General features: G+C 45.7%; 1 long non-coding RNA gene across 1 annotated transcript in view; it reads right to left on the reverse strand.

The window, feature by feature from the left end:
* Positions 1–1,961: 1,961 nt before the first annotated feature.
* The window catches only part of LOC133487179 (uncharacterized), a 35,270-nt gene continuing 10,889 nt past the window's right edge, over positions 1,962–26,342 (reverse strand). Inside the window, exons 3-4 of the long non-coding RNA XR_009791231.1 lie at positions 2,231–2,329; positions 1,962–2,149 (exon numbers count right to left, since the gene is read on the reverse strand). This is a non-coding gene — a long non-coding RNA (uncharacterized LOC133487179). The remainder of the gene's footprint in view (positions 2,150–2,230; positions 2,330–26,342) is intronic.

Genomic DNA, 26,342 nt, shown 5'->3' on the forward strand with positions numbered 1-26,342 from the left:
CCACACTTTGAGAACTACCCTCAAAGTACACCAGAGTGATGCAGTTAAAATTGAAAAAAAAAAACATTGGTGCGGTCATCCCGGGTTTAGATTAAGCAAACAGATGCTCCTTTATAAGTAAATAGGGCCATGGTTTATGGTGGGCAAAAGATCCTCATTGAGAATGAATTCAGATTCACTAACATTTAGGTTACGCACAGTGGTGAGAAGAAAATTGGCCAGTGCGCAAAAATATTTGTCCATGCACTTTCAAACCAAAGTTTCGCCACTGCATCCAAGGACCACATGAGTAACCCGGCCCTGGTCTAAACAAGCTAACCATTATTTCCTAATAATTTTGTATAAGTGATTGTTTGAAGATGTCGACACTTGCAGAGATTCATAGAAATTCAATACACAGCAATTGTACCTATAGTAATTTGACTGAAACAAATGTTTGTCATGAATTAAAAAAAAAAATCCTGTATAAACAAACCCCATCTGTCTCTTCTATGGATTTATCTGAGAAACATTCCATTCCATGTAATATCAAAAAAGAAAAACTGGATAAAAGAAAAAAAAATTACTAAGACCATACAATAATTTTTGTTGGACTAAAGCCCAAGCAGCAGCATTAATTCCACACATCACAGTTGATTGCGACTTCACTGTGTAGATAGTGATGCTTGTTATAATTGGCCCTAGCTCAAATGGACAGCCATGTCTCACTTTTCGGAGTCTCTGCCTCATGTCTCCACATTCCTCCCCACACTAATTTGTCTTCTTTTTTCTTTTCTTCCTTTATGCCACGAGTCAGAAAAACATGGTGCTTGGTCTCTCTTTAAACCTTAGTATGCCTCATACACACCTGCTTAGACAAACCTACGGTATACTGTATATTAAAATAAAATAAAAACTCCACAAAGAAGGGCCCAAGCTGAGATTCAAACCCAGAACCTTTCAACTGTGAGGCAGATGTGCCAAACTCAATAACACCATGCTCCCCAACTAGCATTCCAATAAAGCAAAGCAAAGCAAACTTATTTGTATAGCGCATTGTGCTTTACATGATTAAAAGAATAAAAAAAAAAACAGCTTATAAACATTGAAAACAAAGAGGGAAAAAAATAAATGTACAATTAAAACAGCGTACATGTCACAGTTGGTTGTCGAAGGAGAGGAAGGCCAGGCAAAAACGTGGAGGACCCAAGTGCAGGGAAGCAGGGAGGTAAGGTAGAAGTCCCAAAAATGATCTTTAATTCCAAATTAAAGGTAAACAAGTGTCATGGAAAAAGCAAACTAAACTAAGTCCCAAAACTGATAATCAAAGTAAGAAAGAAAGACTTTGAACAAACCTAAAATTGGAACAAGACATGACTACTGAAACTACAGGCGACTTTGTGACACAGACAGACTACAATGACAACTGACAATGACAATGAACTGACCAAAAGTGAAAGAAACCAGGGAACTAAATACAAACAGATTGACGAGACAACAAGGAACACCTGGACAAGACACGAGTGGCTGGAGACAGCTGATTGGTCGACACAAGGTAGAAGGTTGATGACAACAGGTGGACACAATAACTAAATGAGCACACGACAAACATGGAACACAGGAAAACATGGAACAAAACTAAACACAACCCAAACCAAAACACAGACCATGACAGTACAATGCAAGAAAGAGTTTTTATTCTGGATTGACAAACATTCAAACATGGGGCACACTTCTGTTGGCAACGTATTCCATTTGTGTGCAACGTAATACCTAAATGCTGCTTCACCATGTTTGCTTTGGACTCTGTGCTCCACTATTTGACCTGAGTCTGTCGATCTCAGAGCCCTACTGGGTTTATACTCCATTAGCATTTGTTTCATGTATTCAGGACATAAACCATTGAGTGATTTATAGACCAGTAGCAGAACTTTAAAATCTATTCGAAAGCTGACTGGAATGTCACGAGTTGATTTAGACTGGAACCAGAAGCAGGCGAAGGCTGAGAGGTTATGATTAAAGTTTTATTGAAAAAGGGACTGGAGATAGTCCTTGAGATGTGCTGGCGCGTCGTCGAGGCAGGGAACGTGTGGCAGGCGGTGGGGAGAAATGGCGGCTGGCTTGGCAGCGTGGTGGAAGAAGTCATTTCAGCGAGGGACGCGGAGGAGCACTGAGGACAAGGAGAAACAGGGAGGTCAGAAAAATAGCGAGGAATGGCGTAGCTCACTTGTATGCTTGAGAGCCGTTGTACCACAGGAGAACGTTAATACTCTGGCAGTGGAGTCTTGGATCTGGCAGGCTTTTATGAAGGTGGTGAAGAATGCTCATTGATGACAGGTGGTACTGATTACTAGGAAGAGAGAGAGAGGGTGAGAGGGGTGCAAAGCGCCACCCAAGCTCCAACAAAAGAACTGCAAGGCAAACCTCATGACATGGAAGCCAGTGTCAAGACTTTAAAATTGGAGTAATATGCTCTGACCACCATCAGAACACCAAGGTTTCAGACTTGGTCTTTGTTTTTTAAAGAGAGTGACTCCAGGTATTTACTAACAGCAATGCTATTTTCTTTATTGCCAAAAACAATTATCGAGGTTTTGTTGTGATTTAATTAAGAAAATCTTGGCTGATCCAGTTATTTATCTGTGACACAACACCTCAATTGAACTGTAGTCATCTGGAGACACTGCTAGATATAACTGTGTGTCATCTAAATAGCTATGATAGTCAAAATTAAAATTCTGAAGAATTTGACCCAATTGTAGCATATACAGGCTGAACAGGAGGGGTCCAAGAACCGACCCTTGAGGTACCCCTTAGGTCATTGCTATTAGATGAGATTGAACACTTCCAATGGTTACAAAATAACTCCTTTCCTCCAGGTAGTGCCTGAACCATTTAAGGACTGTTCCATTTAGTCCTACCCACGTTTCCAACCTGTTCAGCAGTATAATACAGTTTTAAATTAACAAACTGAATGTTTCAAAATCCAATCTCAAAATTTGTGTAACTTTTTGTGCAGTTGGTTAAAGAGATATTGGAAAACCAAAGCCATATGATTTCATGAAACAGTTACTTTCGGTTTCTTCCACCATGCTAGTTTGTGCTGTTAGGGCCTGGTCTTTGTAACGTACGGTGTTTAGGGAGGATGGAACTCGCTAAGTCGTGTAGATATTTTTCATTTTTTTGCAGCTATAGTGTACTTGCATTTGGTCCCCCCCAAAAATCGGATACCAATTACCGCTTTTCCTCACTCAGGGTGCGGACTGCTGGAGCCTATCCCAGCTATCTTCGGGCGGAAGGCGGGGTACACCCTGAACCGGTCGCCAGCCATGGGCAATTTAGAGTCGCTAATAAATCAACCACGCAGGTTTTTGTGATGTGGGAGGAAACCGGAGTGCCCGGAGAAAACCCACCCAGGCACGGGGAGAACATGCAAACTCCACACAGGCGGGGATTTGAACCCCGGTCCCCAGAACTGTGAGGCAGATGTGCTAACCGGTCGATCACCGTACTGGCCTGAGTAATACTAGTTTGTTAAAAATGGACCGGTACTAGCTGAAAGTGTACAGTTTTCGCTTAATCAACTGCCATTGAAAAGGATTCCGACAGTAGTGTCGCAAGTCTGCCGGTCACTGCCGCTAAAATAATGTCAGTCTAACACCGGCATCTGGTGCCGTTTTATAAAATGTTAAATGGGATTATAATTAATTAGCCCGGTAGGCTTGCAACAGAGTTACTGTAAATGTTGTAATTGATGATATACAGGGTTTGACATGAACTGTTTTTAGTCACCAGCTTGTGTGGCCACCAGACACAATTTGCAATTTAAGTTTTCCCCATCCAAGTACATTCAAAAACGGGGTCTTTGGTGATGTCCGAACTTTCTCACTGATCAAGTGGTGAGGGGTTGGGGGGGGGGGGGGGTGTTCTGGTGGCCGTGGGGTGCTCTGATAGAACTTCTTCCCCATAGATGAACATCCATCGCTAGAGGGCAGGGTGAAGATCGAGATTTGGCTGCTGAGTGAAGGCCCACGTCCGAAATGCAAACGCCTACCACTGGTTTTTGGGGTAACCCAGTCTGCTCTTTGGCAGGTAAAATACATGCTCTATAGGGTTTAAATGGTATAAACCCAGCTATTTAAAGGTGTCCACTATGTAGTGTCACAGGTGATTACCATTTTCCCAGTAAACCCCAGCCTCCTCCTATGTTTTGCACCTCCTGCTAAGTGCTGTGTTTTATTAATACTGTATGGTCAAATATTTTAGTATAATTTGTATTCATTTCTATTGATAAACTTTGTCTACAATTTGGAAACCGTTTTGCCTCGTGGTGTATGAAGCTGCAAGTGCACTACAGTGTATAAATTTTAATAATAAGACTTCCCAGGGGGCGGCACGGTGACGACTGGTTAGAGCGTCAGCCTCACAGTTCTGAGGACCCGGGTTTAATCCCGGGCCCCGCCTGTGTGGAGTTTGCATGTTCTCCCATGCCTGCGTGGGTTTTCTCCGGGCACTCCGGTTTCCTCCAACAACCCAAAAACATGCATTAATTGGAGTCTCTAAATTGCCCGTAGGTGTGACTTTGAGTGCAAATGGTTGTTTGTTTGTATGTGCCCTGCGATTGGCTGGCAACCAGTTCAGGGTGTACCCCGCCTCCTGCCCGATGTCAGCTGGGATAGGCTCCAGCACGCCCGCGACCATAGTGAGGAGAAAATGGATGGATGGATGGCCTTCCCAGGGGTAAAATTCCTCTGGGTGGCGTTGTTGACAACATTTACCCCTCCATGCTCAAATGAAACATTTTCGGTCGGTGTGCTGAAGAGAAAAAGACGAGAATTAAAAAATCCACATTTACGCTGCTGCTAGGGATCTCGAAAATATTCATAGTTTATTCACAAATCACAGAGAAAATTAAACAAGCCTGGTGATACAATGTCCACCCATGAATCAAGTAAAGGACCATACTTCACCTATTTAACGGGTGAGTTGAATAATCAAAAAACAAAACAAAACTGGAGTGGTAGTGAGAAGCCTCTATCTCTAAACAAGAGAGTACATGAACTGGCAGGAACCTAAAGCGGCAACTTGTCAGCGACACACATGAATATATTTGTTACACCACACAAACTGAATGTGAGGATGTCTGTGAATTTCTGTTCTTATTTCAAATCAAAAGCATATCAAGCATGTGCTTATGTCATGTCACTGTCTAGGACAATTTTAAAGTGTCAAATTATTAAAATGTATAATTTTAGGTTAAAGGGGACGGGACAGTGGCCAACTGGTAAAAGCACGACTGCCTCACAGTTTAGAGGTTGGAGGTTCATATCCGAGGTCCAGCCTGCCTGTGTGGAGTTTGTATGTCCTCCCAGTGCTTGTGTGGGTTTTCTCCCAGGACTTTAGGCGCATGGTTCCTCCCATTTGCGGGATCACTTTAATTTCGAGGAGGCTCTGTCACGCTTATCAGTTTATCAGTTTGAACATTGAATATCATGTTGTTGTAGTGTATTCAAATGAATATAGGTTGAAAAGGATTAACAAATCATTGTATTCTGTTTTTATATTCGTTTTACACAATGTCCCAACTTCAGTGGACTAGGGGGTTGTACCATTAGTAGAAAGACATTTTTATTTTAATGCTAAAATATCATAATTATTGTTTAGTGCTTATCAAATTTATAAGAACACCTGTCATGAAAATTATGAAAGTCCATTCAGCATCATAACATTATTGCATATTCAGTTTTGCTTGAAATTTGGCCCATTAGATCAGACTGCCTTTATGAGTGCTGGTATCAAGCTAGTGTGTGGCCTCTGTGTCTTGCACTCTTATCCCATTGATTTGCCAAGGCGAACAGTAATTACCACTAATCCCAGTCAGAGGACACAGCAATTTGTGACATGTCTTTCCCTCGCTCCCATAGGCCATTATCTGCTGTTTCATTAAGGAGAAAGCGAGAAGCAGGCTGACCCCATGACTTGTTGAGTGACAAGACATGGCACAGGGAGCTGAGCTAAGCAGCAAATGTCCACTAAGATAAAGCAGCTGTGACATGTACATATAGCCAGTATCACACATCTTGTGTCCTCTCCAGCATTTTCTTGGCCTCAGAAAATGAACAGTTGCTTTGTATGGCGGGCTATTTGTCCATTACAACGTTTTAGTACCAGTATTTAAAATAGTGTGTATAAAGCAGCAACATATGGTCTGCGGGCCAAACCCGGTCCACTAGGGGGTTAAATCCAGTCTGTGTAAAGTGTTGCAAAGTAACAAAGTAACAGTTAACACTAACAAAGTAATACGTTACTCCAAATAAAACGGCATTTTGAGTAACGAGCAAAGTAACGCATTAATACAGTTACTTCTTCTAACCTTACTTCTTACTACAGTTACTTCTTCTAACCACCAATAGTTAATTTTGGTTCATCAATAGCTCTCTCAAAGTACTACAACCCCAATTCCAATGAAGTTGGGACATTGTGTTAAACATAAATAAAAACAGAATACGATGATTTGCAAATCATGTTCAACCTATATTTAATTGAATACACTAAAAAGACAAAATATTGAATGTTCAAACTGATAAACGTTTTAGCAAATAATCATTAACTTAGAATTTTATGGCTGCAACACGTTCCATAAAAGCTGGGACAGGTGGCAAAGAAGACTGAGAAAGTTGAGGAATCCTCATCAAACACCTGTTTGGAACATCCCACAGGTGAACAGGCTAATTGGGAACAGGTGGGTGCCATGATTGGGTAGAAAAGGAGCTTCCCTGAATTGCTCAGTCTCACAAGCAAAGATGGGGGGAGGTTCACCTCTTTGTGAACAAGTGCATGAGAAAATAGTCGAACAGTTTAAGGACAATGTTCCTCAACGGACAATTGCAAGGAATTTAGGGATTTCATAATCTAGAGTCCATAATATCATCAAAAGGTTCAGAGAATCTGGAGAAATCACTGCATGTAAGCGGCAAGGTCCGAAAACCAACATTGAATGCTCATGACCTTTGAACCCTCAGGCGGCACTGCATCACCACATGGGCTCAGAAACACTTTAGAAAACCAATGTCAGTAAATACAGTTCGGCACTGCATCCGTAAGTGCAACTTCAAACTCTACTTTACAAAACAAAAGCCATTTTTCAACAACACCCAAAACGCCGTCGGCTTCTCTGCGTCGACTGATGCAAAGTGGAAAAGTGTTCTGTGGTCCGACGAGTCCACATTTCAAATTATTTTGGGAAATTGTGGACGTCGTGTCTTCTGGGCCAAAGAGGAAACGAACCATCCGGACTGTTATGGACGCAAAGTTCAAAAGCCAGCATCTGTGATGGTATGGGACTGTGTTAGTGCCAACGGCATGGATAACTTACACATCTGTGAAGGCACCATTAATGCCGAAAGGCACATACCGGTTTTGGAGAAACATATGCTGCCATCCAACACAGCGTGGCTTCATAGTAAAAGAGTGCGGGTACTAGACCGGCCTGCCTACAGTCCAGACTTGTCTCCCATTGAAAATGTGTGGCGCATTATGAAGCGTAAAATACGACAACGGAGACCCCGAACTGTTGAACGGCTGAAGCTGAACATCAAGCAATCATGGGAAAGAATTCCACCAACAAAGCTTCAATAATTACCGTCCTCAGTTCCCAAATGTTTATTGAATATTGTTGAAAGAAAAGGTGATGTAACACAGTGGTGAACGTGACCCTGTCGCAGCTTTTTTGGAACGTGTTGCAGCCATAAAATTCTAAGTTAATGATTATTTACTAAAAACAATAAAGTTTACAGTTTGAACATTAAATATCTTGTCTTTGTAGTGTATTCAATTATTATTACACAATGCACAGCGACGGTGCAGTCCCATCAAAGTACAAAGAAATGCAGGATTTCACCATTGCCACACTATTTTTATTTTCCTGAGTAAAAAGGGTATTTTATTGTTGTTACTTTTTAAGAATACAGTTTAACTGGCGTGTTGAGCCTGCAATGCATTGTCGGTTAATTATTCACATCAAAGTGTGCAGTCATAACTTGGTCATTGAGGGTAAGGACTGACTCAATGAAGGACTTACAATACTTGGCTTAATGAACATTTATAATGAAAAGTGAGAACTTTAAACGTCGTCTGGAGTCCGGACTGTGTGCTGGTTGAACGCGCAGCGCGGCTGACGTCATGTAGTAAGTGCTTTCCCACATCAATCGTCCACAGTTTTTCTAGTTCAACAGCTGGTTAAACTTGTCACTGGGAGCCAAAAAGTACAAAGCGGCAGGCCCGGACCACGTGTCTCCATCCTGCCTCAAAGTCTGCGCGGACCAGCTCGCGCCAGTCTTCACTCAGATCTTCAACAGATCACTGGAAATGTGCGAAGTTCCATCCTGCTTCAAACGCTCCACCATCATCCCAGTCCCCAAGAAACCTGCAATCTCGGGTCTGAATGACTACAGGCCTGTCGCTTTGACATCTGTGGTCATGAAGTCCTTTGAACGTCTCGTGCTGGACCACCTCAAGAGTGTCACAGGTCCCCTGCTGGACCCCCTGCAGTTTGCCTACCAAGCGAACAGATCTGCGGATGATGCAGTCAACATGGGACTGCACTTCATCCTAGAACACCTCGACAGTGCAGGGACCTACGCGAGGATCCTGTTCGTGGACTTCAGCTCAGCGTTCAACACCATCATCCCTGAACTCCTTTCATCCAAGCTTCTCCAGCTCAGCGTCTCACCTGCCATCTGCCAGTGGATTTACAGCTTTCTGACGGGCAGGACACAGCAGGTCAGGCTGGGGGAGGCCACCTCATCCACACGCAGCATCAGCACTGGGGCGCCCCAAGGTTGTGTCCTCTCTCCGCTGCTCTTCTCTCTCTACACGAACGACTGCACCTCAGCGAACCCGACTGTCAAACTCCTGAAGTTTGCAGATGACACCACTGTCATCGGCCTCATCAAGGACGGTGACGAGTCTGCATATCGACAGGAAGCGGAGCGGCTGGAGCTGTGGTGCGGCCGACACAACCTGGAGCTGAACACGCTCAAGACTGTAGAGATGATCGTGGACTTCAGGAGGCATCCTTCGCCACAGCTGCCCCTCACGCTGTCCAGCTGCCTTGTGTCAACCGTCGAGACCTTCAAGTTCCTGGGAATTACAATCTCCCAGGACCTGAAGTGGGCGACCAACATCAACTCCGTCCTCAAAAAGGCCCAGCAGAGGATGTACTTCCTGCGGCTTCTGAGAAAGCATGGCCTGCCACCGGAGCTGCTGAGACAGTTCTACACAGCGGTCATCGAATCAGTCCTGTGTTCTTCCATCACAGTCTGGTTTGGTGCTGCTACAAAAAAGGACAAACTCCGACTGCAACGGACAATCAAAACTGCTGAAAGGATTGTCGGTACCCCCCCTACCCACCCTTGAGGACTTGCACGCTGCCAGAACTAAGACAAGGGCGTGCAAAATCCTCTCGGACCCTCCCCACCCTGGTCACCAGCTCTTCCAGCTCCTTCCCTCAGGTAGGCGCTACCGATCAATGCAAACTAGAACTAGTAGACATTCCAACAGCTTCTTCCCTCTTGCAATCAACTTCTTGAACAGCTAACTTACAATTCCATTACAACAAGCTGGCAATTTTTTGACTTGAGTTCGTTGTCACATTTCTGTATTATGTATTACTCGTGCACTCACTGTAGTTGTCTCGCCGTGCTGCACTATTTGCATATAGTGGCCACTCATGCCAGAGTAGCATCTGCTCCATTTGCACACTGATTGAGGAGTATCTGTAACATTTGCACAACCATTGTCCCAGATTATTGCAGTACTCGTCACTTTAAACCGCATACACTCCTTCAAGTCTCAGTGCCCTTTGCACAATGGTCATTGCACCGGACTATTGCGATATTAGCCATTCGAACTGAGGACTCTGCATCTTTTTGCACAATTGTTGTTTGTTGTTGTTTTTTGTCAATGTCTTTATGTCTCCAAAGTGTTCTGTAAATTGACTGTCTGTTGTACTAGAGCGGCTCCAACTACCGGAGACAAATTCCTTGTGTGTTTTGGACATACTTGGCAAATAAAGATGATTCTGATTCTGATTCTGATTCTGATAACCAAGTAATGGGTACAGTTAAGCTAATGCTTTTTTTTTTGCACTGTGGATAAGTGATATTCCTGCCACTTGACACCTGCTGAAAGTAACTAAAACGTGACTTTTTTCTAACTTAGTTACTTTTGCAATCAAGTAATAAGTAAAGTAACTAAGTTACTTTTAAGCTAAAGTAATCAGTAAAGTAACTAAGTTACTTTTTCAAGGTAACTGTGGCAACATTGATTCCACTTCTTCAGATGGGTTGCAGTTTATTTGATGGCACAATAGCTCCCCACTCTCAGACGGTGGCTATAAATAGGGTGGATGTGTCACAAACGCCACCGGTTCATGAGTGCCTCAACTGAGGTGATTAATCAATGTCCTTTCCCAGTTAACTCATTAGCCACTACGCTGATGTCCCTTGCTGTCCTTTATAGTGTGCCTAGAAAAGCCAAACATGTACTGACCAATACAAATTATGGTCTTATTCAAGTACATGTTCGCAATATTTGTGCCTGCATATTTTATGTTGTTAATATGGCTGCGTCTTGAGCACCACGACCAAGTGCACTAATACAAGCCAAACAAAAATTTACTTGTACAGGTACATATCCTGTACCTTCCTGTTCAGGAAGTAAACGGTGTCACAAGCAAGTCAAGTCTCTTAGTCCATCATCTCAAAACACAACATCAAAAAGTCAAAAAGGTTTGAATTGTCAATAGTACCAGTGTATTGTAGAATACTGTTATTTCAAATTAATCTGTGGTAACAGTTTAAAAATGTGCATTCGGCTAATCAGGTTAAAGCACTTCCGCCTCACTCCGTTGGATGGGAAAGGGAACCGTTTCAAGGGACCCGTAGGAACGTCTAAAAGGTATTTTTTTCTTAAACACAAGATGTCACCGCAGAGCCACCAAAGACGACTATGGATGGTTTTGTTCATGGTTTCATGCATGACAATCACATGACACCAGCCATAAAGAAAACAAAAAATAGCACGAGTTTGGCTTCAAACAATCATGTAGTCAATCCTAGTTTTGATCGTTTGTAAGCTTACACAGGAAGTCAGCTAGTTCGTGTTCCGCGTTGGTCACGTGACGTTCAGCATATAGTGGATTGAATGTTAGTCAACTATAAAATTGTATGGTTGGTTGGAATCATATTGTCAATATCCATGATATATTTAATGTACAGTATGTTTAAGGCACAACGTTATTTACAGGGAAGGTGATCACTTTCTTATACATTTAAAATGGTTCTCACTTTAAAGATGGAGTCAATATAAATCCTAGAACTTCATGAACTTTTAATTTCATAGTGGAATACAGTCATCCCTCATTATATCACAGTTCACCTATTGCAGGTTCAGTGCATCGCAGATCCCCACCTTGAGCTGTCACTTCATCGTGGTGGAGGGGTTTGTGCGTCCTAATGAGCCTAGGAGCTAAGTTGGTAGGGTCAACCAGGGCAAACAGGTCCTAGGTGAGGGACCAGACAAAGCACGGGTCATGGATCCCCTATGATGAATACAAACAATGGAAAATGTTTTTCCTTGACCGGAGGCAGGTCCCCGGGACACCATCTGAAGCCAGGAATGGGGCTTAAAAGTGAGCGCCTGGTGGCCAGGCCTGCACCCATGGTGCCCAGCCAGGCACAGCCCAAAGAGGCAAAGTGGGACCCCCTTCCCATGGGCTCACCACCTATGGGAGGGGCCAAGAGTGTTGGGTGCATATAGCGATCCAATAACCAGCTACAGAAGCTGGCTCTAGGGACATGGAATGTCACCACTCTGGCAGGGAAAGGTCGAAAAATGTGAGGTCGAAAAATTTCGGCTCGACATGGTTGAGCTTGCCTCAACACACAGTTTGGGCTCCGGTACCAGTCCTCTTGAGAGGGGTTGGACTTTCTTCCACTCTAGAGATGCCCATGGTGAGCGGTGCCGAGCATGTGTGGGCCCCCCTAATTGCTCAGTCCCTGTACATTGGGGTTCACCCCGGTGGATGGGGACTGCCTCGTTCTTCTGGGAGACTTCAATGTCAGACAGTAAGTGACAGTAAGACCTGGAAGGGGGGTTGGTAAGAACGACCTCCCCCCCCCCAATTCAGAACCATATTGGTGTTTAGTTATTGGACTTCAGTCTGGACTGTCCATAACAAACACCATATTCAAACCGAAGGGTGTCTATACATGCACTTGGCACCAGGACAACCGAGGCCACAGTTTGATGATCGACTTTGTGGTCGGGTCATCGGACTTGCGGCCTTATCTTGGATGCTCAGGTGAAGAGAGGGGCAGCGCTGTCAATTGATCACCACCTGGTGCTGTGTTGGCTCTGATAATGGGGGACGATGCCTGTCTGACCTGGCAGACCCTAACGTTTTGTAAGGGTTTGCTGGGAATGTCTGGGAGCGTCCCCTGTCAGAAGGAGTTTTCACTCGAACTTCGAACACATGCCGGGAGAGGTGGGAGACGTTGAGTCCAAGTGGACCATGTTCTGTGCCTCCATTGTTGAGGCGGCCGACCAGAGCTGTGGCCGTAAGGTGGTCGGTGCCTGTCGTGGCGGTAATCCCGGCCGCGCACCTGTTGTCAATCATCCTTCAGCATTGCCTGCATTTAAGCCTGCCAGATCAGAGACTCCACTGCCAGAGTACTAACATTCATCCGTGGTACACTGGCTCTCTACTCGCAAATAAGCTACGCTACGTCTCTCAATTGTTCTGACCTCCATGTTCTTCCTCGTCCTCATTACTCCTTCCGCCTTACTGATATCTCCAGCCACACCGTCAAGCCCTTCCACCTGATCACTCCACCGCTTCCCGCACGTTCCTTGTCCTGACGGTCCGCCATTATGAGATGATGGACTCACGAGTATCCCTCCTTTCAACCCAAATGCTGTCCGGCCACATTCCCGTGAGTATTCCGGGACATTTCCACATGCCCGCTAAGACCAAAAACCCGGGCTCACCATGACCCGAGAGCCAAAGCAACACCTCCCCAAGCTCTCCCTCCCGTATGACCATTCCCACGTGTATTCTTGGTCCTGTTCACAACACACCTGTAAATGCCCTCATTGAGTCCGGTGCAGATGACAGTTTTATTCATGAGGATTTAGCACGCCAGCTCCAAATCCCTCTCAAACCCCTCCAGTCACCAAAAAAAGTCACAGCGCTGGATGGGCGACTCATCTCCCCTCTCACCCACCAAACAGTAACGTTTACTCCACTTATCTCAGCTAATCAGAATCAGAATCAGAATCAGAATCATCTTTATTTGCCAAGTATGTCCAAAACACACAAGGAATTTGTCTCCGGTAGTTGGAGCCGCTCTAGTACAACAGACAGTCAATTTACAGAACACTTTGGAGACATAAAGACATTGACAAAAACAACAACAAACAACAATTGTGCAAAAAGATGCAGAGTCCTCAGTTCGAATGGCTAATATCGCAATAGTCCGGTGCAATGACCATTGTGCAAAGGGCACTGAGACTTCAAGGAGTGTATGCGGTTTAAAGTGACGAGTACTGCGATAATCTGGGACAATGGTTGTGCAAATGTTACAGATACTCCTCAATCAGTGTGCAAATGGAGCAGATGCTACTCTGGCATGAGTGGCCACTATATGCAAATAGTGCAGCACGGCGAGACAACTACAGTGAGTGCACGAGTAATACATAATACAGAAATGTGACAACGAACTCAAGTCAAAAAATTGCCAGCTTGTTGTAATGGAATTGTAAGTTAGCTGTTCAAGAAGTTGATTGCAAGAGGGAAGAAGCTGTTGGAATGTCTACTAGTTCTAGTTTGCATTGATCGGTAGCGCCTACCTGAGGGAAGGAGCTGGAAGAGCTGGTGACCAGGGTGGGGAGGGTCCGAGAGGATTTTGCACGCCCTTGTCTTAGTTCTGGCAGCGTGCAAGTCCTCAAGGGTGGGTAGGGGGGTACCGACAATCCTTTCAGCAGTTTTGATTGTCCGTTGCAGTCGGAGTTTGTCCTTTTTTGTAGCAGCACCAAACCAGACTGTGATGGAAGAACACAGGACTGATTCGATGACCGCTGTGTAGAACTGTCTCAGCAGCTCCGGTGGCAGGCCATGCTTTCTCAGAAGCCGCAGGAAGTACATCCTCTGCTGGGCCTTTTTGAGGACGGAGTTGATGTTGGTCGCCCACTTCAGGTCCTGGGAGATTGTAATTCCCAGGAACTTGAAGGTCTCGACGGTTGACACAAGGCAGCTGGACAGCGTGAGGGGCAGCTGTGGCGAAGGATGCCTCCTGAAGTCCACGATCATCTCTACAGTCTTGAGCGTGTTCAGCTCCAGGTTGTGTCGGCCGCACCACAGCTCCAGCCGCTCCGCTTCCTGTCGATATGCAGACTCGTCACCGTCCTTGATGAGGCCGATGACAGTGGTGTCATCTGCAAACTTCAGGAGTTTGACAGTCGGGTTCGCTGAGGTGCAGTCGTTCGTGTAGAGAGAGAAGAGCAGCGGAGAGAGGACACAACCTTGGGGCGCCCCAGTGCTGATGCTGCGTGTGGATGAGGTCGCCTCCCCCAGCCTGACCTGCTGTGTCCTGCCCGTCAGAAAGCTGTAAATCCACTGGCAGATGGCAGGTGAGACGCTGAGCTGGAGAAGCTTGGATGAAAGGAGTTCAGGGATGATGGTGTTGAACGCTGAGCTGAAGTCCACGAACAGGATCCTCGCGTAGGTCCCTGCACTGTCGAGGTGTTCTAGGATGAAGTGCAGTCCCATGTTGACTGCATCATCCGCAGATCTGTTCGCTTGGTAGGCAAACTGCAGGGGGTCCAGCAGGGGACCTGTGACACTCTTGAGGTGGTCCAGCACAAGACGTTCAAAGGACTTCATGACCACAGATGTCAAAGCGACAGGCCTGTCGTCATTCAGACCCGAGATTGCAGGTTTCTTGGGGACTGGGATCATGGTGGAGCGTTTGAAGCAGGATGGAACTTCGCACATTTCCAGTGATCTGTTGAAGATCTGAGTGAAGACTGGCGCGAGCTGGTCCGCGCAGACTTTGAGGCAGGATGGAGACACGTGGTCCGGGCCTGCCGCTTTGTTAATCTTTTGTTGTTTGAAGATGCGTCTCACATCCTGTTCATGGATGGTTAACGCAGAGGTCAGAGGTGTGATTGTGGTCGCGGGTGCGGCCGGGTTGGTGTGTGGTGTGAAACTGTCCTTTTCAAATCTGCAGTAGAAGGTATTCAAGTCGTTGGCTAGTGTGCTATTGTTCTCAGCTTGGGGGGATCGTCGCTTGTAATTAGTCAGCGACTGGAATGCATGCCAGACTGATTTAGAGTCGTTTGCGCTAAACTGTATACAGGGCCCTGTCCCCGCTCTGATATGCGTCCTCCTTAGCTTGGCGAAGCTGCTTAAGTTTAGCAGTGTACCACGGCTTATTGTTGTTGAATGTGCGAAATGATTTTGTTGGAACACAGACCTCTTCACAGAAACTGATATAGGATGTGACAGTGTCCGTATATTCATCCAGGCTGCCAGCTGAATTTTCAAAGACACTCCAGTCTGTGCAGTCTAAGCAGCTTTGAAGTTCCATCTTGGCTTCATTTGTCCACTTTTTGACTGTTTTCACTGTAGGCTTCGCACATTTAAGTTCTTGCCTGTACGTCGGTATTAAGTGAATTAAGCAGTGATCAGACGAGCCCAAGGCTGCACGAGGTATAGCACGGTATGCGTTTTTTACCGTGGTGTAGCAGTGGTCTAAAGTATTATTTTCCCTGGTAGGACAGTCGATGTGCTGCTTGTATTTAGGGAGTTCGTGGTTGAGTTTAGCTTTGTTAAAGTCCCCGAGAATAATGAGGGGTGAGTCGGGGTGTTTTTTTTCAATTTCGTTGACTTGATCGGCGAGCATTAGCAATGCGGCGTTCGTGTTAGCTTGAGGCGGAATATAGACGCCAGCGAGAATGAACGATGCGAACTCACGTGGGGAGTAGAATGGTTTACAGTTTACGAATAGCGACTCCAAATGCGGGCTGCAGTGTGTGCTGAGCACCGTGACGTCCGTACACCATTTTTCGTTGATATAGAGGCATATCCCGCCGCCCTTTGTTTTCCCCGATGATTCCATGTCGCGGTCCGCTCGATGAATATGGAAACCGGGAAGCATAACAGTGCCATCGGGTACAGCGTTGCAAAGCCAGGTCTCCGTGAAGCACATGGCCGCGGAACGTCCGAAGTCTTTACTGGTCTTTAACAGAAGATGAAGCTCGTCCATTTTGTTGGGTAGGGAGCGTACATTCGCGAGGTGGATCGACGGGAACGCCAATCTGTGTCCTCTCTTGCGGAGTTTCACCTGAATGCCTGCTCGCTTCCCTCTGTGGCGACGCTTCCGTCTCCATGCGCCGAAAACCACGGACGCCGCTCCGGTGAGTAACTCGGGGAAAAAACTGAGCGGATATTCGAAAGTTGGTGACAGAAAGTCCGGAGTAGACTCCTTGATGGTTAGCAGGTCTCCCCTTGTGTAAGTGAGTCGTGTAAGGTCTCCAAAGACGGACGAAAAACACAAAAAACACAAAAACAAAGACAATACTAGAGAGCGCGTTACCGAGGCGACCACACTGGTAGGCGCCATCTGGCAATCACCGTGAAGACATCCAGCTTTTTGTTATTCCATTCCCTTAGTCCTCTGAATTCCCTGGGTCATGAAGCACAACCCAGCTATAGAATGGACTCACCTATCGATCACCAGGTGGAGTCCTCACTGCCACTCACGCTGTCTGATTTCTGCCATGCAGCCTTCCAGCAAACCTCAACCACCTGCCACACCGATCGACCCCTCCCGGTTGCCGGAAGAATATCATGATCTCTCCGCTTTTTTCAGTAAAGATCTTGCCATTTCACTACCCCCTCACCGCCCTTATGACTGCGCGATCGATCTTCTTCCGTCTCTTCAACCTTTCCTGCCCTGAAAAAAGGCTATGGAGGACTATATCCGTGACTCCCGAGCTTCTGGACTCATCCGGCCCTCTTCTTCCCCCGGCTTCTTGAGGAGAAAGATACGACTCTCCACCCCTGCATCGATTTCCGTGGACTCAATGACATCACTGTAAAAAAAAAATCTCTACTGCCCTTTATTGACCCCTCATTTGAACCCCTCTGTGACGCCCAGATATTCACCAAATTGGATCTACACAATACATCCCATCTCATCTGCATCAGAGAGGGGGATGAATGGAAAACTGCTTTCAATACTCCCCTTGGACACGTCGAATACCTGGTCATGCCATTTGGAACCAAGGCCACCACCATTTTTTCCAAACCTTCATTAATGACGTCCTCCGTGATATGTTGAACCGGTTTGTGTTTGTCTATTTAGACGACATTCTCATTTTCTCCCGCTCTCCCGAAGAACATTGCCATCATGTCCGCCAAGTCCTCCAGCGTCTCCTTGAGAACCGCCTCTATGTCAAATCTGAGAAATGTGAATTCCACCACTCCTTCGTACACTTCCTGGGCTATATTATTGCCAAAGGACAATTACAACCAGACCCAGCAAAGATCCAAGCAGTCGTCAACTGGCCCATTCCCGCCACCCGCAAAGAACTACGTTTCCTGGGATTCGCCAATTTCTACCACCGCTTCACCCGCAATTACAGTAAAGTGGCTATTCCTTTCACTAGCCTTACCTCCACTAGCTCTCCATTCCAGTGGACCCCGGCGGCATCCCAAGCCTTTGAGCGTCTAAAAGATTTATTTACCAGTGCCCCCATCCTGACGCACCCCGACCCCTCACTCCAAGTTCGTTGTGGAGTTCGACGCCTAACACACTGGGGCGGGGGCTGTTCTCTCTCTCTTTTTTCCCCCTCGTCTGTCCCCTGCCGAACAGAATTATGACGTTGGTAACCGTGAGCTGCTGGCCATCGTCTGGGCATTGGAGGAGTGGAGGCATTGGCTGGAGGGGATTTATTCTCCGTTTATTATATGAACCGATCATAAAAACCTTGGCTACCGCCGTTCTGCCAAACGTCTTAACCCTCGACAAGATCGGTGGGCCCTCTTCCTGAGCTGATTTTTCCTGGGATTCGCCAATTTTTACCACCGCTTCATCCACAATTACAGTAAAGGGGCTATTCCTCTCACTAGCCTTACTGCCACCAGCTCTCCATTCCAGTGGACCCCGGCAGCATCCCAAGTCTTCGAGTGTCTAAAAGATTTATTCACCAGTGCCCCCATCCTGAGGCACCCCAAAATCTCCCTCCAGTTTGTTGTGGAGTTTGACGCCTCGAACACTGGGGCGGGGACCGTTCTCTCTCAGCGGGACCCCACGCCCCAGAAACTACATCCCTGTGTTTTTTTTCCCTCTCGTCTGTCCCCTGCCGAACGGAATTATAACGTTGGTAACCGTGAGCTGCTGGCCATCGTCTGGGCATTGGAGGCTTCCAACCTCCATTGTTTAGGGAACAGGAGCATGCAGTTCACCAGTTCCCGTGGTGAGGGATCACCTGCGAAGGGTCCAGTCTATTTGGAAGGGCGTCAGTGCGGCTTTAACTCGGTCTTCTGAGAGGAATAAACGGCTCGTGTACCTTCATTGCTCCCCCACGCCTGAATACAAGGTGGGTCAGATGATTTGGCTCTCCTCCAGCCATGCCGTGAAGCCCATCCAACTGCTCACGCCACCGCTTCCCGTACGTGCCTTGTCCCGATGGTCCGCCATCATACCTCGGAGGTCAAACTCTGAACTGGTTGCCAGCCAATCGCAGGGCACATACAAACAAACAACCATTCGCACTCGCATTCACACCTATGGGCAATTTAGAGTCTCCAATTCATGCATGTTTTTGGGATGTGGGAGGAAACCAGAGTGCCCGGAGAAAACCCTCGCAGGCACGGGGAGAACATGCAAACTCCACACAGGAGGGGCCGGGGATTGAACCCGGATACTCAGAACTGTGAGGCTGACGCTCTAACCAGTCGGCCACCGTGCCGCCGTTTTCGAGACCTAAAAAGTAAAAAAAAAAAATACCTCCATCATGTGTCTGCAAGCAATCCATTTTGAATTTGGGCGGATTGTAATGGAATAGTGGGGCTGATTTACATTATACCACTAACACATCAAGGTTCTCCACACATACTTGACAGGTTGGTCGAAGGTCAGCCACTTACAAGCAACAGCCAGTGTAGACTGTCTGAAACATTATGTTGAAGCCAAAAGATAAGCTGCATTGAGTTTTGTTGGATACATGGCTATAATGGTTGGTCAACAGCATTTTGTGCATACTTGATTGTTCGGTAACTCATCGACCTGGCAGTGGTGGGGGAATATGAAGGTTTTTGCAATGGTGGGGACTCTTTAAGTGCAGTTTATGTAACCAAAGTAACTGTGGGTGGACCGAGGGAGTCGCAAGCAGGGCTACCTAGTCCAGAATGTGAAGGAAAAAGCAAGTACCCGTAAAGATTTTCGTTCTCTGGCAAAGCACTTTATTACCATGCTGCTGAATTACAATTGTCAACTAGTGTAACAGATCGGTGCATGTGGCACAAGCACACGTTGCCAAACACAAATACTGTTGACCCCATATCACAAACAGCTTCTCCAAGCATTCAAGTGAGTGCCTGTTATCCGCAGTTAACACCAATAACGTTGTTAGATAACACTAATCTGTGGGAACACTGCTGCTTTGCTTAGCTTTTCGCTTGACATGATAGTGCTTCTGTGTAGTATGGACTCTGGCGATCATTTGGTAATGGTGTATTCTCACCCAGCCTAGCTGCCAAGTCATGGAGAAACTCAATGTGGGGGCAGTATTATGTAAAATAGCCACACTTTTACTTCACAATCTGGCAAGACTCAAAGGGTTGCACACAAACACATTTTTGGAAGTAGGGACATCACAAAGTATTTACTTGGTTGTCTCATTTCACACTTGATGAATGGGAAGGACCTCCAGAAATAATAGATAAATGAATAATAAATAGAGTAATTTAAAAAAATGGTTGCAGATATTCATATCGACAATGTGTACCATGTGTACCATTGCATCTGCTCGAACAAGTTTATAGATCAATAATTGTATCGTATCTGAATTATTATTCAGTGGTCTGAGTCTCAGCCTCAAAAGGTGAACTAGCAAAACTACAATTTGCTCAAAACAGGGCTGCTAAGCTTGTTTTCGGTTGTTTTTCTCGAGGAAGCAACTATAGAAGCCCATAACGTAATAGATTTTCCCTTTTTAAAATGTAATGGGTCCATAACACAAATAACTGGCCAGTAACGAAATAACTTTTGGCCAATAATGTAATAACATTTTATTATAAGCTATTTATTACGTTATTGTCCTGATTTAAAAAAAAAAAAAACATTATAAGAATCTTTACAAATGTAATAACTGAGCCCATGAAGTAATAATATACTAAAATCACTTTATTTATTTTTTAATTTTTGGATATAACTGCAATTGCATTTTAAATAAAGGGCAATTATATTACATTAGGCGGCACGGTGGACGACTAGTTAGAGCGTCAGCCTCACAGTTCTGAGGACCCGGGTTGAATCCCTGGCCCCGCCTGTGTGGAGTTTGCATGTTCTCCCCGTGCCTGCGTGGGTTTTCTCCGGGCGCTCCGGTTTCCTCCCACATCCCAAAGACATGCTTTAATTGGCGACTCTAAATTGCCCGTAGGTGTGACTGTGAGTGCGAATGGTTGTTTGTTTGTATGTGCCCTGCGATTGGCTGGCAACCAGTTCAGGGTTTACCCTGCCTCCTGCCCGATGACAGCTGGGATAGGCTGCAGCACGCCCACGACCCTAGTGAGGAGAAGCGGCTCAGAAAATGGATGGATGGATGGATATATTACATTATGGGCCGTTGAACATAAGTTATTACGTTATTGTCCAAAGGTTACATTATAGGTTCAAGACTTGCATTGTTATTGGCCAGTTATTACATTATGCACCTATTACTTAAACAAAAAAGGCAAATTTATTACATTGTTGGCCATTATTACGTTATGGCCTTCTTTCGTATTCATAAAATGCTGTCACAACTTTATGGCTTCATGTAGTGAAGAGGCTAGTTTCAAGCACAGCAATATTTTTCAACAATACACTGCAAATAGACAGACCCGAGTTCCTGAGAAATTAAATGGTAAAACCACAATACCAGGAAGGCAGTCAATGGTGATATTATACAAGCCTCACGACCCTTAGCCTCACGAGGGGCCACGGGCATGTTGGAGCCTATTCCCAGCTGACTCTGGGCGAGAGGCGGGGTAACACCCTGAACTGGTCGCCAGCCAATCGCAGGGCACATATAGACAAACAACCAATTTAGAGTCTTCAATTAACCTACCATGCATGTTTTTGGAATGTGGGAGGAAACTGCAGTACTTCAGAAAAAAAACACACACACGAGAGGAGAATGTGCAAACTACACACAGGCGAGGACGGATTTGAACCCAGGTCCTCAGAACTGTGAGGCAGATGTGCTAACCTTTTGTGCACCGTGCCGCCTAATATATCTTATTATTAATGTCCTCCCCGTGCCTTAATTATTAACTACAGCATATTTGAATAACTACTGAATCAATTAATCATGTTTAAATACTGTATTGATGCATTATGTGTGATAAATGTCCTATTTGTATTGTTGATCATACTACTTGTGGACCCCAAGAAGGTTAGAAAACTACAATGCTATAAGCTAATGGGGATCCTTTTTTAATAAAACAAATAAATAGACCCATGTATTTGTGTACAAGCAACTAAAAAGTGCATATTCCATAGTATCCCCGTTAAGACACCTGGGACCTGTTTTAAACAAATGATAAAAATGCATAATTTGCCTCTGAATCTGTGTATGTGTAAAATTTAGGGAAAGTGATGAGAAAACTTTTTATAAGTCTCGGAATCTGAAGTTTGCTACATTTTATGAAATGCTAGTTATAGATGACAGAGGTTCATTGTTAAACTCAACCCACACAAAACACAACCAAGAGTGGAATGTTATAGAATATTTAATGACATCTACAAGGGATCTAGAGGGAAACACACAAAGGGGTCTAACTAAAGAAAGAAAATAAGCGTACAAAAAGGGAAATAGAACATAGTGTGTTGGACTAAAGTTGAAAAGGCGAGCGTTTAATGCGTCCATTCCGGACGAGAGAGAGAGAGGACAAAATTAGGATTTTGTGTGAAGCTAGTGAATGCAGCCCTATGGGGGGCACAAGTCAGTGCAAACTGTAGGCCGGTCCCAAGCCCGGATAAATGCAGAGGGTTGCGTCAGGAAGGGCATCCGGCTTAAAACCTTGCCAAACAAATATGAGCGTTCATCCAAAGAATTCCATACCGGATCGGTCGTGGCCCGGGTTAACAACGTCCGCCACCGGCGCCGTCAACCTGCAGGGCGCTGTTGGAAATTCAGCTACTGTGGGTCGAAGTCGAAGTCAAAGAAGAAGAAGAAGAAGAGGTGGAAAGCGGGTTCTTCGACAGAAAGAGAAGAGGAAAACACAGAGCCTAGAACTGAATGTGGGGACTTTGAATGTTGGGACTATGACAGGAAAATCTCGGGAGTTGGTTGACATGATGATTAGGAGAAAGGTTGATATATTGTGTGTCCAGGAGACCAGGTGGAAAGGCAGTAAGGCTAGAAGTTTAGGGGGAGGGTTTAAATTATTTTACCATGGTGTAGATGGGAAGAGAAATGGAGTCGGGGTTATTTTAAAAGAAGAGTTGGCTAAGAATGTCTTGGAGGTGAAAAGAGTATCAGATCGAGTGATGAGGCTGAAATTTGAAATTGAGGGTGTTATGTGTAATGTGATTAGTGGCTATGCCCCACAGGTAGGATGTGACCTAGAGGTGAAAGAGAAATTCTGGAAGGAGCTAGATGATGTAGTTCTGAGCATCCCAGACAGAGAGAGAGTCGTAATTGGTGCAGATTGTAATGGACATGTTGGTGAAGGTAATAAGGGTGATGAAGAAGTGATGGGTAAGTACGGTATCCAGGAAAGGAACTTGGAGGGACAGATGGTGGTAGACTTTGCAACAAGGATGCAAATGGCTGTAGTGAACACTTTTTTCCAGAAGAGGCACGAACATAGGGTGACCTACAAGAGCGGAGGTAGAAGCACACAGGTGCATTACATCTTGTGCAGACGATGTAATCTGAAGGAGGTTACCAACTGTAAGGTAGTGGTAGGGGAGAGTGTGGCTAGACAGCATAGGATGGTGGTGTGTAAGATGACTCTGGTGGTGGGGAGGAAAATTAGGAAGACAAAGGCAGAGAAGAGAACCATGTGGTGGAAGCTGAGACAGGACGAGTGTTGTGCAGCTTTTCGGGAAGAGGTGATACAGGCTCTCGGTGGACGGGAAGAGCTTCCAGAAGACTGGACCACTGCAGCCAAGGTGATCAGAGAAGCAGGCAGGAGAGTACTTGGTGTATCTTCTGGCAGGAAAGGAGAGAAGGAGACTTGGTGGTGGAACCTCACAGTACAGGAAATCATACAAGGAAAACGGTTAGCTAAGAAGAAGTGGGACACTGAGAGGACCGAGGAGAGGCGAAAGGAATACATTGAGATGCGACACAGGGCAAAGGTAGAGGTGGCAAAGGCAAAACAAGAGGCATATGATGACATGTATGGCAGGTTGGACACTAAAGAAGGAGAAAAGGATCTATACAGGCTGGCCAGACAGAGGGATAGAGATGGGAAGGATGTGCAGCAGGTTAGGGTGATTAAGGATAGAGATGGAAATATGTTGACTGGTGCCAGCAGTGTGCTAGGTAGATGGAAAGAATACTTCGAGGAGTTGATGAATGAGGAAAATGATAGAGAAGGGAGAGTAGAAGAGGCAAGTGTGGTGGACCAGGAAGTGGCAATGATTAGTAAGGGGGAAGTTAGAAAGGCATTAAAGAGAATGAAAAATGGAAGGGCAGTTGGTCCTGATGACATTCCTGTGGAGGTATGGAAGCATCTAGGAGAGGTGGCTGTGGAGTTTTTGACCAGCTTGTTCAATAGAATTCTAGTGCGTGAGAAGATGCCTGAGGAATGGAGGAAAAGTGTACTGGTGCCCATTTTTAAGAACAAAGGTGATGTGCAGAGCTGTGGCAACTATAGAGGAATAAAGTTGATGAGCCACACAATGAAGTTATGGGAAAGAGTAGTGGAGGCTAGACTCAGGACAGAAGTGAGTATTTGCGAGCAACAGTATGGTTTCATGCCTAGAAAGAGTACCACAGATGCATTATTTGCCTTGAGGATGTTGATGGAAAAGTACAGAGAAGGTCAGAAGGAGCTACATTGTGTCTTTGTAGATCTAGAGAAAGCCTATGACAGAGTACCCAGAGAGGAACTGTGGTACTGCATGCGGAAGTCTGGAGTGGCAGAGAAGTATGTTAGAATAATACAGGACATGTACGAGGGCAGCAGAACAGCGGTGAGGTGTGCTGTCGGTGTGACAGAAGAATTTAAGGTAGACGTGGGACTGCATCAGGGATCAGCCCTGAGCCCCTTCCTTTTTGCAGTGGTGATGGATAGGCTGACAGATGAGGTTAGACTGGAATCCCTGTGGACCATGATGTTTGCAGATGACATTGTGATCTGCAGTGAAAGCAGGGAGCAGCTGGAGGAACAGTTAGAAAGATGGAGGCATGCACTGGAAAGAAGAGGAATGAAGATTAGCCGAAGTAAAACAGAATATATGTGCATGAATGAGAGGGGTGGTGGGGGAAGAATGAGGCTACAGGGAGAAGAGATGGCAAGGGTAGAGGACTTTAAATACTTGGGGTCAACCGTCCAGAGCAATGGTGAGTGTGGTCAGGAAGTGAAGAAACGGGTCCAAACAGGTTGGAACGGGTGGAGGAAGGTGTCAGGTGTGTTATGTGACAGAAGAGTCTCTGCTAGGATGAAGGGCAAAGTTTATAAAACAGTGGTGAGGCCAGCCATGATGTATGGATTAGAGACAGTGGCACTGAAGAGAAAACAGGAAGCAGAGCTGGAGGTGGCGGAAATGAAGATGTTGAGGTTCGCTCTCGGAGTGACCAGGTTGGATAAAATTAGAAATGAGCTCATCAGAGGGACAGCCAAGGTTCGATGTTTTGGAGACAAAGTTAGAGAGAGCAGACTTCAATGGTTTGGACACGTCCAGAGGAGAGAGAGTGAGTATATTGGTAGAAGGATGATGAGGATGGAGCTGCCAGGCAAGCGAGCTAGAGGAAGACCAAAGAGAAGGTTGATGGATGTCGTGAGGGAAGACATGATGGCAGTTGGTGTTCGAGAGGAGGATGCAGGAGATAGGCTCTCATGGAAAAGGATGACGCGCTGTGGCGACCCCTAACGGGACAAGCCGAAAGGAAAAGAAGAAAGAAGAGTGTGAAGCTAGTCATTTCCCCAAAATTATTCGGCATTAATATTGTACAGTCTGGCAAACACTGGTGTATTACTCACGAACGTAGATCGGCTGGTAGATGGGTGGTTTGTCTCAGTCGCCACTGGAAGCACGGAGACAGGTTTGGTCGAATGAGAAAAGGATGTAGAAAAATGAAACTAAAACAAAAGACGCGGAAGAAGAAAAATTGCTGCTCGTCACGCCTCGTTGGGGGAATATGACCATTTCTCTCCCCTCCTGCTTTCCGGGATCCGCTAGCAAGTTCAGAGAATGCATGTTTGGCTGGGAGCGTATCTGGTAGCTCAGCAGCAACTGTTCTGGCAGCGGCGATCAACGGAGGCTAGGGAGCCGGATCTCCATCCCCAAGGCCCGCGTTTATCAAGCCGTGTGCCCTCACAAAGAAAGGAGTGCCCGTAGCCGGGGAGCTGATAGCAAGACGAACAAAGAACCAAGAAGGAAGAGAGCAAGAGAGCGGGAGTCCGGGGTTAAGTACCCCTGGGGCGTGTCGGAAAGGACCAAGGACCAGACAAGACCACACTCATCAGCTTGAATGTCGTCTACAATTTTGACCCATAAAATGGGTTTAAAAACATATATTAATGTAAAATACCCACAACTTTGTACTCTTTACTCACAGGTCAAGCATATAGAGTGACTGTTTAAACTTTAGTCTTGGCAAATCAACTGCTTATGGTTCAAATCACATTTCATGCTGCTTGGAGTCAAATCAAGACAGTTCTAAAAATTTCGCAGCTGCGCTTGTAAAGTTGACACACTAACACAGATCTAAAGGAATACATTTGGAATAAATTCTGCAGAGTTCGTGAAATATCAAAACATACATTTATCCTTGGTTAACAAACAACGGAATGGAAGTTCACGGGTTGCAGTACTCTCAAACGCCAGTGGGTGGCACCTTGCGTGCACTTTAGG

Source organism: Phyllopteryx taeniolatus, chromosome 12 (genome assembly GCF_024500385.1).
Source record: "Phyllopteryx taeniolatus isolate TA_2022b chromosome 12, UOR_Ptae_1.2, whole genome shotgun sequence".
NCBI lineage: Eukaryota > Metazoa > Chordata > Actinopteri > Syngnathiformes > Syngnathidae > Phyllopteryx > Phyllopteryx taeniolatus.